The sequence below is a fragment of the Papio anubis genome, chromosome 1 (assembly GCF_008728515.1).
Source record: "Papio anubis isolate 15944 chromosome 1, Panubis1.0, whole genome shotgun sequence".
Taxonomy (NCBI): domain Eukaryota; kingdom Metazoa; phylum Chordata; class Mammalia; order Primates; family Cercopithecidae; genus Papio; species Papio anubis.
Genome location: NC_044976.1, coordinates 178938893 through 178951387, shown reverse-complemented (window position 1 = coordinate 178951387; position 12495 = coordinate 178938893). Strand labels below are relative to the sequence as shown.

General features: G+C 37.3%; 1 pseudogene; it reads left to right on the top strand.

Moving 5' to 3' along the window:
* The first annotated feature begins 6462 nt into the window (after nt 1-6462).
* LOC110742597 lies at nt 6463-9753 on the top strand (annotated as a pseudogene).
* Nucleotides 9754-12495: the final 2742 nt, after the last annotated feature.

Here is a 12495-nt window from a genome sequence, read left to right as displayed (position 1 = left end):
TCTTAATGTGCTAACACACAATTTTTGCTATTATTTTAGTTAATATTTTCAGTATATTTTTCACCTGAATACATTTTTATTAATAACTTTTTATTGCATTATACATAGACAGGTAAAAAGGCATTATTTTCTATTTGATTTTTCACCTCTAATAGCTTGCTTGTTATACATTCTTTTACTATTCTTCTAGCAGTTGCACTACAGATTCCAACATACATTGTTGACTTTCCTAAAAAAATAAAGGCATAAAATACACGTAACAAAATTTGTCATTTTAGATCATTCTTAAATGAACAGTTCAGTGACATCAAGTACATTCACATTATTGTACAACCATCATCACTATCTACCTCCGGAATTTTTCATCTTCTCAATCTGAAACTCTGTACCAGTTAAACCATAATTCTCTATCCCCAGTCCCTTATCCCCTGACAGCCACTATTGTTTGTTCTGTCTGCATGAATTTGACTACTCCAGTTGCCTCATATTAAGTGGAAGCACACAGCATATACTCTTTTGTGGCTGGCTTATTTCATTTAACACAATGTCTTCAAGTTTTATCCATGTTGTAGCATGTGTCAGAATATCCTTTCTTGTGGCTGAATAATATTCCATTGTATATATAGACATTTTGCTGAACCATTTATCTGTTAATGAAAATTTAGGTGGCTTCCACCTTTTGGCTCATGTGAATAATACTGCTATGAACATGGGTGTATAATTAACTTTTTGAGATGTCTGTTTTTAATTCTTGGGGGTATACACCCAGAAGTGGAATTGTTGAATCATATGGTAATTCTATGTTTGATTTTTTTAGGAGCCTCCATACTGTTTTCCATAGTGGCTGCACCATTTTATATTTCCAATTTAAATTCACAGACACAGAACAAAGAATGGTGGTTGACAAAGAATAGCGGGGAGTGGGGATGGAGAGTTATAGTTTAACTGGTACAGAGTTTCGAATTTAAAAGATGAAAAATTCCAGAAACAGGTGGTGGTGATGTTTGCACAATAATGTAAAGGTACTCGATGTTACTGAGTTGTTCATTTAAAAATGGTTCAGACTGGGTGCGGTGGCTCACACCTGTAATCCCAGCACTTTGGGAGGCAGAGGCAAGTGAATTTCTTGAGGAGACCAGACTGGCCAACATGGTGAAACCCCATCTCTACTAAAATACAAAAACTAACTGGGTGTGCTGGCAGGCACCTATAATCCCAGCTACTAGGGAGGCTGAAGCAGGGAAATTGCTTTGAACCCAGGAGGTGGATGTTCCAGTGAGCCAAGATAGCACCACTGCACTCCAGCCTGGGCAACAGAGCAAGATTCCATCTCAAAAAAAAAAAAAAAAAAAGGTTCAAACAGTAAATTTTATGTTATGCATATTTTACATAGGATTTCAATTTCTCCACATCTTCACCAACAGTTGTTATTTTCTGGTTTTTGTCTTTGTTCTAATAATAGTCTTTCTAATGGATGTAAAGGGGTAGCTCATTGTGATTTTGATTTGAATTTCTCCAATGATTAGTGATGATGAGTCACTATTGACCTTTTTAAGTCTAATTCCAATTATCACTTTTACTTCTTCTTAAACAGTGAAAGGACCTTAGAACACTTGGTCTCCATTTCCCCTCTTACTGCCCTATGTGCTGCTATCATCATGTAATTTAATTTAGATACATTTTTATTTTTGATTTTATTTTTTGAGACAGAGTCTTGCTCTGTCACCCAGGCTGGAGTGCAGTGGCGTGATCTCGGCTCACTGCAACCTCTGCCACCCGGGTTCAGCAATTCTCCTGTCTCAGCCTCCCGAGTAGCTGGGATTACAGGTGCGTGCCACCACGCCTGGCTAATTTTTGTGTTTTTAGTAAAGATGGGGTTTCAGCATCTTGACCGGGCTGGTCTTGAACTCCTGATCTCATGATCCACCCGTCTCGGCCTCCCAAAGTGTTGGGATTACAGGCGTGAGCCACCGCACCTGGGCAATTTAGATATATTTTTAAACCTTTCAAGGCATTATGATTATTTCATATAGTCAATATTGATTTATATTTTTTGAAATATTTACCCTTTCCATTCTTATATTTGTTCTCTCATTTTAAAGTTTTTATCTTAGGTTATTTTTCTTCTATACCAAGAACATCCTTTAGTGTTGTCTGCTGGTTTCTTATTTTTTTGTATTTGAAAAAAAGTTTTTATTTAGTGTTTGTTTGTTTGGTTGGTTGGTTGGTTGGTTGGTTGGTTGATTAGTTTTTGTAGAGATGAGGTCTTGCTGTGTTGCCCAAGCTGATCTTAAACTCCTGGACTCAAGTGATCCTCACACTTTGGCCTCCCAAAGTGCTGAGATTATAGGTGTGAGCAACTGTGTCTGGCTTTAATATTTATTTTAAAGTATATTTTTACTGGATGTGGAAGTCTAGGTTGGCAGGTTTTCCCACCATCATTTTGAAGATATGATTCATTGTTTTATGGCTTTCATCGTTTCTGTTGTGAGTGAGTAGTCAGTCACATTGGTGCTCTACTGCAGGTATCTGGGTTTATTTGACTTCTTTCGTATGGTTTTTCCCTTTGTGTTTGAGATTCAGCAGTTGTACTCTGATGTGCTTAGGTGTGATTTTCTTGTATTTATCTTGTTTAAGAGTCTCAATATTTCTTCAACCTGTACAGGGCTCAATTTTTTTTTTATTGGTTTTGGAAAATCCTTGGCTATTATCTCTTTAAGTATTACATCTGCCCGTTTTCTCTCTCTTCTCTATCTGCATCTCCACTTATATGTAGGTTAGACATTTTTAGTGAGTCTCATTTGTTTTTTATGCTCGTTTTGGTATTCCCCCTCTTTTATTCTCTCCATCTTCAATCTGTCTCTTTTCTCTGACCTGTATTTCAGTTCACTAATTCTGTCTGCACTTACGTATTCTGTTGTTAAATCCATCCTTTGAATTCTTAATTTCAGGTTTTTTCAGTTCTAGAATTTCCCATTTGATTCTTTATATTTATTTTTAGTTCTTTGCCAAATTTCTCCATCTGAGATTTTCTTTCTATTGTTTGTATCTGTTATTTTGGGCAGACTTTTAGTTCCTATTTTGGTTTTAATATCTGCAGTTGAGGCCGGGTGCAGTGGCTCATGCCTGTAATCCCAGCACTTTGGGAGGCCAACGCGGGTGGATCACCTGAGGTCAGGAGTTCGAGACCAGCCTGACCAACATGGAGAAATCCGTCTTTACTAAAAATAGAGAAACATTAGCTGGGCATGGTGGCACATGCCTGTAATCCCAGCTACTGGGGAGGCTGAGGCAGGAGAATTGCTTGAACTTAGGAGGCAGAGGTTGCGGTGAGCCGAGATTGCACCACTGCACTCCAGCCTGGTCAACAAGAGCAAAACTCCGTCTCCAAAAAAAAAAGAAAACAACAACGACAAAAAAGCAGTTGAATACGGAAAATTGCAGCCTCAAATGACAGCTCACTTCTCTTGGTTTGTATGTCTGGCTATTTATTGTTCTGTGTCAGAAATTGTGTATTAAAAATTATGCAAAAAATTAATTTTGAGGCTCTGGATGACATTATCTTTTTCCACAGGTGATCTCCTTCTGCTCCTGACAAACAGGAAAGCTACGGAAGATCAGTTTAATTCATTTAGGATTTAATTTTATTCAGTGTTTGGCTTCAGCCTTTGTGAGGTCTGGTCTCTTTCTGATCTACCTTTACTTCTAGAATAGAGCCTGTCAGGTCTCATTCAAAAGCCTAGTGTTTACTGGACTTCTCCTCCTCCTTCTTGGGCCTGGGATTCCAATTTTTGTCTTTCTTGTACCATGAAATATTGAAAACTCTGCTAAGCATTGCACCCTTTGGCTGCTGCTTCCACTTTCAGAAGTGACAAGCACATCAAGGGAAAAAGCAATCCTAAAAAGGGCCTTTCTCCTTCTCATAGATCTTGGTCCTGCAAGGTTTTATAGCATTGAAAACTTTCTCTTTAAATCAGTTTGCTTGACCAAGCAATACATTACCATATATAAGATAAAACTTTATTTAATTATCCTTTTTGTTTTCTTAACAGACAGGTTCTCACTTTGTTACCCAACTTGGACTACAATGGTACAATCCTACAGCTCACTGCGGCCTCAAACTCCTGGCCTCAAGCTATTCTCCCACCTCAGCCTCCTGAGTAGCTGGGATTACAGGCATAAACCACTGCTCCAAGCTTTAATGATGCTTCATAGTTAAATATGTTAGTCAATCCAATTTCTACAAGGTACAGTTGAAATTTTTAGTCTCTCCAATAAACGGTCATACAGCTTCTGCTTAAATATTTTCAGGAAGGACAAGTAGTTATACTCAAGCCAGTCCATTCCATTTTGGGATGGCTATAATTATAGTAATGTCTTATTACATTCAATAATAACAACAATTAAAACCCACTTATTTTCTCATAAATTTCTTAGTCCTACTATTAGCTTCTAAAACAACAGAGAACAAATTATTTTCCCTCTTTTCTAATGCATTCTTTAAAAAACATTAGTGTGGCTGTTGCATTCCCTTTTATTTAAAACAAACAAACAAACAAATAAACTACTACTGGCTGAATATTACTAGCTTTCTTTTTTTTTTTTTTTTTTTAACCTAGTCTCTATCAAGCCAGGCCTTCCCCTGGCTATGATGGTGAGTTATTTTTAGACACATATGTGGGACTTTATATTTAGAACTATTAAATTTCTTTTTAAAAAATTTAGCTTAATATCTCAGTCTACTGAAATCACTTTAAAACTAGGTTTTTGTCATCCCTATAAACTTTGTGTCATCTTAATAGTGGCAAACATTCCTCCAAATTCTTAGGGACATTTATAAAGATTGTCGAATATTAAAGTGCCTTGAATAGATTTCTGTGGAAGTTGATGAGAGACTTTTCCAAGCTCGCTCCTCAACCATTAATCACATGTTTGGGCACATTCTACAACTAGATTTAAAACCGCCTAAAATTTATTGTCATTCCTATTTTTCAACCATCTTATTCACAAGAATATTTTCTGTGCCAAAGTCCTTGGAGAAAAAAATTATTATGTCTATAGCTTTCCTATAATCATATCAACTTAGCAATGCTATGAAAAACAGAAATGAGTTTTATGTGCCATTACTTATACTCAATGAACAAGTCGCACCAGTTAATCCAGGTTTTTGGAAGGTGGAACATACATTTTAAAATGAATAAATACAAATGGAATAACATGTAGGCTAAGTGAAAAACTAAGAAAAGACATTATTAGAACTTGGAATTTTATAAATGCTTGTGGAACGTAATAGAAAATTTTACTTAGTAGAGTCAACTGAATGAATTACCTAATTATTTTTATTTACTTTATATCTGCATGTGTTTTCTCTTTCCAATTGGATTGTACTCTAATTATAATTCTTTTGTTCCTCATTCCTACTTCTATCCCCGTTATCTAGTGTAATACCAGGTGCATTGTAAGAACTCAATCGTTGGTTGATTCGCTTTCTACCAGTGACATCAGTGAAATGCTTTATTCATTCCTTCAGTAAATATTTATTTATTTATTTATTTATTTATATTTTTTATTTTTGAGACAGAGTCTCACTCTGTCACGCAGGCTGAAGTGCAGTGGCATGATCTCGGCTCACTGCAACCTCCGCCTCCTGGGTTCAAGCAATTCTCCTACCTCAGCCTCCCTAGTAGCTAGAATTACAGGCACCCACCACCTTGCCCGGCTAATTTTGTATTTTAGTAGAGGTGGGGTTTCGCCATGTTGGCCAGGCTGGTCTTGAACTCCTGACCTCAAGCAATCCACCCGCTTCAGCCTCCCAAAGTACTGGGATTATAGGCGTGAGCCACCGCGCCAGGCCAGTAAATATTTATTGAACCCTTAATTTATTCTAGGCATTATACTAGGAACTGGGCTACCTTAGCACAATGCTCCGAAGTTGCTGTCAGTCCAATACAGAACTGGTGAGCAGACAACCAGACAAGTGGATAGGCACTTAGAATCCCATATATTAAAAAGCTAGTAAGAGATAGATTTCCTTTACTTTTAAAGGCAGATTCTAAATCTAAGAGACCATTCTAAAGCTAAGGGAAAAATCTCCTTGGCAGCATATATCCACCGAATATTTGAGTCACAATATATTGACAGATTAATTTAAATATGATCTTTTACCTGGGCGATAATGTCTACCTTCTGCTGCCCCATGAGGTAGGAAAGCATTTTATCACATAAAAAAGTTATTGGTGGGGCATGGTGGCTCACTGCTATAATTCCAGCACTTTGGGAGGCCAAGGCAGTGGGTCATTTGAGGTCAGGAGTTCGAGACCAGCATGACCAACATGATGAAACCCCAACTTAACTAAAAATACAAAAAAATTAGCCGGGAGGTGGGCACGTGCCTGTAATCTCAGCTACTCGGGAGGCTGAGGCATGAGAATCACCTGAACCTGGGAGGCGGAGGTTGCAGTGGGCTGAGATCACGCCACTGCACTCCAGCCTGGGTGACAGAAAGAGACTCTGTCTCAAAAAAAAAATTTTTTTTAAGTTATTGATCTTTTTAATCTGTTAGGAAGTAGAAATTGGTAGTGACAAAAGAGTATGTAAGAGATTGCCTGAAACTTTTTAAAAAATATAATCCATGAATATATTTAAAAAATGGGCTTGTGAGGGGTTTTCTCACTCTAGGGAGATTTTTCGAGCTATCACTGTGTCAACAGAAACAGATGTTTCCCTTTCTTCATATGATGATCAGGCATCCAAACTTACTTGAAAAGCTAGAGAGGCACCATTTGTCCGTATGGTAATGGCAGGTTTTGTAGCAATCGTTGCATATGGATTATACAGATTGAAGAGCAGGGGAAATAATAAAATGTCCCTTCATCTGAACCACATGCATGTGGCAGCCCAAGGCTTTGTTGTAGGATCAATGACTGTTGGTATGGGCTATTCCATGTATCGGGAATTGTGGGCAAAACCTAAGCTTTAGAAGAAGAGATACTGTCTTGATCTTGTTGGAGGAGCTCGCTTCAGTTAAACATCTCATTATCGAAGTTACATATTAATGTTGAAAATAAACTATTTGAGTAGGTTCAGATGAAGATAACATGGTATTTTGAATATCGGCTTCCTTTCTTTAGGCTTGATTTGCCTGTGACTGAATTACTAGTAATCACTGGTTTACTAACGAAGTCATTTGGGGGAGTCAAGTTAACACAAAAGAAACGTGTCACCTAAATCCACTTGGTGGTGTTGAAATGTCCAGCTTCTTAAACTGTTTAGATGAAATTAGTTCTAAAGAGGATAGCAGACCAACCCTGAAGTACTCCCAGTTTGCTGCAGAAGCGCGCATATTTTGGATGTTATATGAGTCTTATTTGCCCCAGTTAATTTAACTTTTTCCTGCCTGTCGTGTGGACTGGCTTCTGCCTTAGAACTGTGTCAAAAAAGTGCGTGGAATATAACTTATAAAGCCTCCCACAACTGAAAGTATATATATATATGTGTGTGTGTTTTTAAACCGAATCTAGAAAGCTTACAATAGAGCTGCATAGTCTTTGTTAAAGAATCACAATTGTAAGCATGAGAACAATTTATGAATTCTAGTTTAGTTCTTTTGTAATTGCAGAATTATATTTCTGCTGCTGTTATATTACAATACTTTTTAAATGTCATCTTGAAATAGAAGCATGTATTTTAAGCACTCAAGCAAAAGTAAATGAAGAAACTTTAAAAATGTGTGTCATTTATTCTCTCCATAAGAATTGTAAACATTAAACTAAATAAATTACTTATAATGGAATTGATTAATGATTTATGAGCAGGCTAGTTTGACCAGACATTATACGCAAACTTTTATATACTACAGAATGCCATTGCACTTGTGAAATTCTCTTGTCTATCCTGAATTTACATTCCATGGTGATATCATGGTATATGCATTGTTATTAAAATAAGTGGCCATGTCAAAAAAAAAAAAGAAATTAGAAGGTTGCACCTCAACATGTTAATAGTGACTGACAATGGAGGAATTACTATTTATTTTATTTTCTTTGGGCTTTTTTGATACTTCCAAATTTCCCAAAATTAGCATATTTTACAAAATATTATTTGCAAAGAAGGTCATAGTTCATGAATCTCCCATACTTTAAGAGAAAGAACTACTTTTAATTTCAATATTGAGAATGCTGTAAGGATTAGGAACAGAGAAAAGACTGAATGAAACTAAATAAAATTCTTAGAATGAGAGAAGATATTGCTGTTTTATTTATCCAGGAACTGACTCTGAGTTTTAAATCCTAGGACTGCTACCACATGTGGTATTTCTCTGGTAGAAAATGAATTATCTCCATTTTGGAAAATCTGGTTCAAGTGGCAGGCTAAAAAAGGGTCCTTTACCTTCCCTCATTCCAACATAAAAATATTGAGGTTTATCCATCTGTTGCAGGGCTCCTTACTTCATAATTTGTCTATAGGGATAAGGCCATGTAACTTATGTCACATGACTGGCATTTGAAATAGAAACAGATGTTAGCATTTTCTTCCTCACCCCACACCCTTATAATTTTGATGTAGATGGGAGGATTCAAAAGCCATGAGGATGCCCTATGTCAGACATGAAAATTTGGATAGGCAAAAGTTACTTTAATTGCATGGCAAAAATGCCGTGAGTGGTTTGTTTTTATGGCATCTGCTATCTCCCACAGCACCCTAGGGTTATTTGTATACATTGTGTATTTTTCATTTTGTTTTGAACCTGTATGGTAAGCCTCCAGACAAAATTCTATTTCGATTTCTTTTGAAATTTATTTTTCTCCTTTCTCTCATACATTCCTCTCTCTTTAGTTGCCTTCTTTGGCTTTTTCTCCCTTTTGTCCTTAGCATCCAGTATCAGTCCCAGTAATTGCTTAATCATACTAGGGGTATGGAAACCTAAGGAATACAATACCTCAATGTGCCACATTTGCCATTTGTTCTCATCTCTTTCTCTCTATTGCCCTACTCTGTTCTGCATCACAGAGCATTGTGTTTCCCAGGATTTCTTACTAACTGCTTAGGTTCATCCAAATGGGAGGCAGTGGCAAAAGACTGGAAGGTAGGAAAAAGGGTGCTTCAGGTGATATCTCCAGCAGTCACTGTGATTCCTCCGTGGCTGCAGCTCTTACTGGACATTCCTTCCCTCCGGGGTCCTAGCACTCCCTGGGCAGTCCCAATTGTGGTGCTAGTTCCCTGTTGCACTCTGGCCTCTACACTCTGGGAAGAGCTCCCCACTGCATTGCCCCTGCTAATATCTTGGTGGTCACACTACCCCCTGGGATAGTGCAGCTTCTCAGTTCCTCCATCACCTATGGAATCAGTTTCTCATATTTGAGTCTCTTGGTTTATAAGTCTTGAAGGGGATTCCATTTTCTGACTAGACCCTATTGTTATACTCTAGAAAAAGATATTACATAGTTCTGAAAAGAGACCCAAAACAATGAATGCAGTAAAGTCCATGTTAATTTTAATTCTTGGGAATGGTGTGGGTTGATTTCAGCTCTATTGTAAACTTTGGAAGCTTCAGATCAATGTTTGCCAAATAGGAAAAAATAAATACATTGGTAATTAGGGGAAGGAAATGTTATTTTTAAGAGTCTAAGCTACATATTTAAAACAATAGACTGCTTAAAAAAGAAAATCTTAAGATATATAAAAATAATCCCATTTCCTCTGAAATATTGCAAATCATTATTTCCTTTATGAAAAATTCAGTCAGTATCTATTTAGAAAATAAAAACCTTCGGCTGTGCCTTTACAAACAAATTTAAATTTATTATGTTTTTAAATTAAAATTTTAAATTTGAATTAAATAATTAAAAATGTATGGCATACCAGCTGCGTATTATGAAGCATACAAAGATGAATAAGACAAAAGTAGTTCAAAAGACAAAATACCAGAAAAAAAAGCATATGTATGAAGACAAAGTCCATGTATAAAATCAGCCTTCATTTAATTTAAATTTAACTGACATTTATATGATAGCTATTTTTGTTTCATTCTGGAATCAGAACAAAGATTTACTGTTAGGATACTAGTGATATAATGCTTTAATCTTTTTTTTTGTCAATCAGCTTCCTCAGGTTGAAAGTATAATGCTGATTTCATCTTATACCACCTTCCTTCTTGCTCCCCTCACTTCTGCTATACAGGCCTTATTGCTATCACTTAAACAAGCTAAACATGCAGCAGTGGCAGTGAAAGGATGGTTACATAACAGAAGATCAATCAAACAACAAAATATATTAATGATGATGGATGGCTGCCAGATTCCTCATTGTCGGAGAAGAGAGTTACAGATATGCGAAGGAAGAAAAGTGGAATGCACATTTTGTGTTGGATTGCAGTTAGAGATACAAGTGTGAATCCCTGGATTTCAGTGTGTATAAAAGTAAATGTAGACATAACATATATGCATTTCAAAATTCTGACCTGGAATGGCAATTCCCCAGTATAATGAGTACGCCAAGTGTCCAGAAGTTGGCTCCTAAATACTATTCTCCACTAAAAATAATCAGAACTCCTTATAAAAATGGCTGATTCCAGAGTGGTATAGGGAGGGTACAGATGACCCTGGAACATTCTATTGTGCCACTGAGAAAGAAATTACTTAAAAAATGATGGAGACATGTCAAAGGGACACAGAAGCCAATCTGAAGGAAGTTTCCATTGGCCCCAAAGGGGGTCTGTTTTAATAAGAAAACAGCCTGCTTGGAACATAAACTAATAGACTGAATTTTGGTGAAACTTTATATAGTTTCAAAGTACCACTTTACAAATACTTATTAATTATAAAGGGAAAAAGAGTAACTGTAAAGTGGAGAAACCTGGCAGACAACATGTTAATCAAGTTATCAGAGTTAAATGGAACAAATCTAAGTTCTCTACCCTCTGATAGGATGATACAGGAAGAACAGAGCATTACTTACTGACAAGGATTCAATACCTGAACTCATGAGGATCCCTCAGACAAATCCAAATTGAAGAACATTCTACAAAATAACTTGCTAGTAATTCTCAAAAATATCAAGGTCTGGGAGGTCAAGAAAGACTGAGGAATTGTTTGGTACTGAAGGAATCTAAGGAGATGTCACAAGTAAATTTAACAGGTGATTCTGTGTGGCATCCATTGTCTGTAAAGGAGATTTTAAGTGTTAATTTTCTGATTTCGACAGTTGTACTGTGGTTGTGAATTCATAAAATATTCCAAGTTGTGGGGCAAGTTAGCAACTTGACTCTCAAATGATACAAAGACAATTTCTTTGTACCGGATTTGCAACTTTTGTCTGAGTTTCAGATGGTATCAGAATAAAACGATGTATACAAGGAAAAAGAATACACCTCTTATAATTCTGTAGGTTAGGTATTCAAGTGGGATTCAGCTGAGCAGTTTTTGTGCTCCATGTAGCAAAGGTTTGGTCACTCACTCGGCTGCATTTAGCACGAAGCTGAGCTAGAAGTTCCAAGACGTCTTCACTCACTGTCTGGCTCCTCTCTGCTCCTCCCTGTGTACCACCCTCTTCCCTTACATGGAGTGTCATCATTCAGGAGTCCAGTCCAAGATTCTTTCAGTCTGATGGCTGGATTTCCAGAGCCACATAGGAAACAGCCAGGACTCTTAAAGGTCTCTTCACCTGGATGGTGGTTACACAGGCATGTTCGCTTTGTAAAAAATTAATCAGGCCGGGCGCGGTGGTTCAAGCCTGTAATCCCAGCACTTTGGGAGGCCGAGACGGGCGGATCACGAGGTCAGGAGATCGAGACTATCCTACAATGCAGAAACTGCCTCTACTAAAAAAAATACAAAAAATCAGCCGGGCGAGGTATGTCAGCCAGTCCCATAGCTATCAGAGAAGGGAGGTGACTGAGTGCAGAACTCGGGAGGTGGAGCTTGCAGTGAGTTGATCAAGACACTCCAGCCTGGTGACAGAGCTGCAGAGACTCCGCCCTTCAAAAAAAAAAAAAAAAAAAAAAAAAAAAAAATTCATCAGGCCATATATTTAAGCTTTTGTGTACCTTATAGTATATATGAAATACTTCAACAGAAAAAGTAAAAATAAATTATAGTTACTGTTTTTCTAATTGCACATCCTCTTTTTTCACTTTTCTACTTAACACCATGCGACAGGGGCAGATTCTTCCTTGGATGAAGCCAAGATGGTAACGTAAGCGTGAGGATTTGATCACCTCCCTATCCAACCCCCTACAGACACAGCCTAGGCAAATATAAAATGGGTAAGTTTTGACTTACTCTAGAAAATAAAGATCATCTCACCTCGATATCTCAAGACTCAAGGACTCTTCCCTGCACTAACATGAGAAAGAAAGGCCAACCTGTCAGCAGTACACCTTTCCCCATTTTCTGTAGGGAGAGTAGGGAGGATAGCTTTGACTCATATCATTTTGCTTGCTATGAGAACTGGCTGGTCCACAACATTAGCCTCCCACCTTGGAAGAAGCTTCTTCAC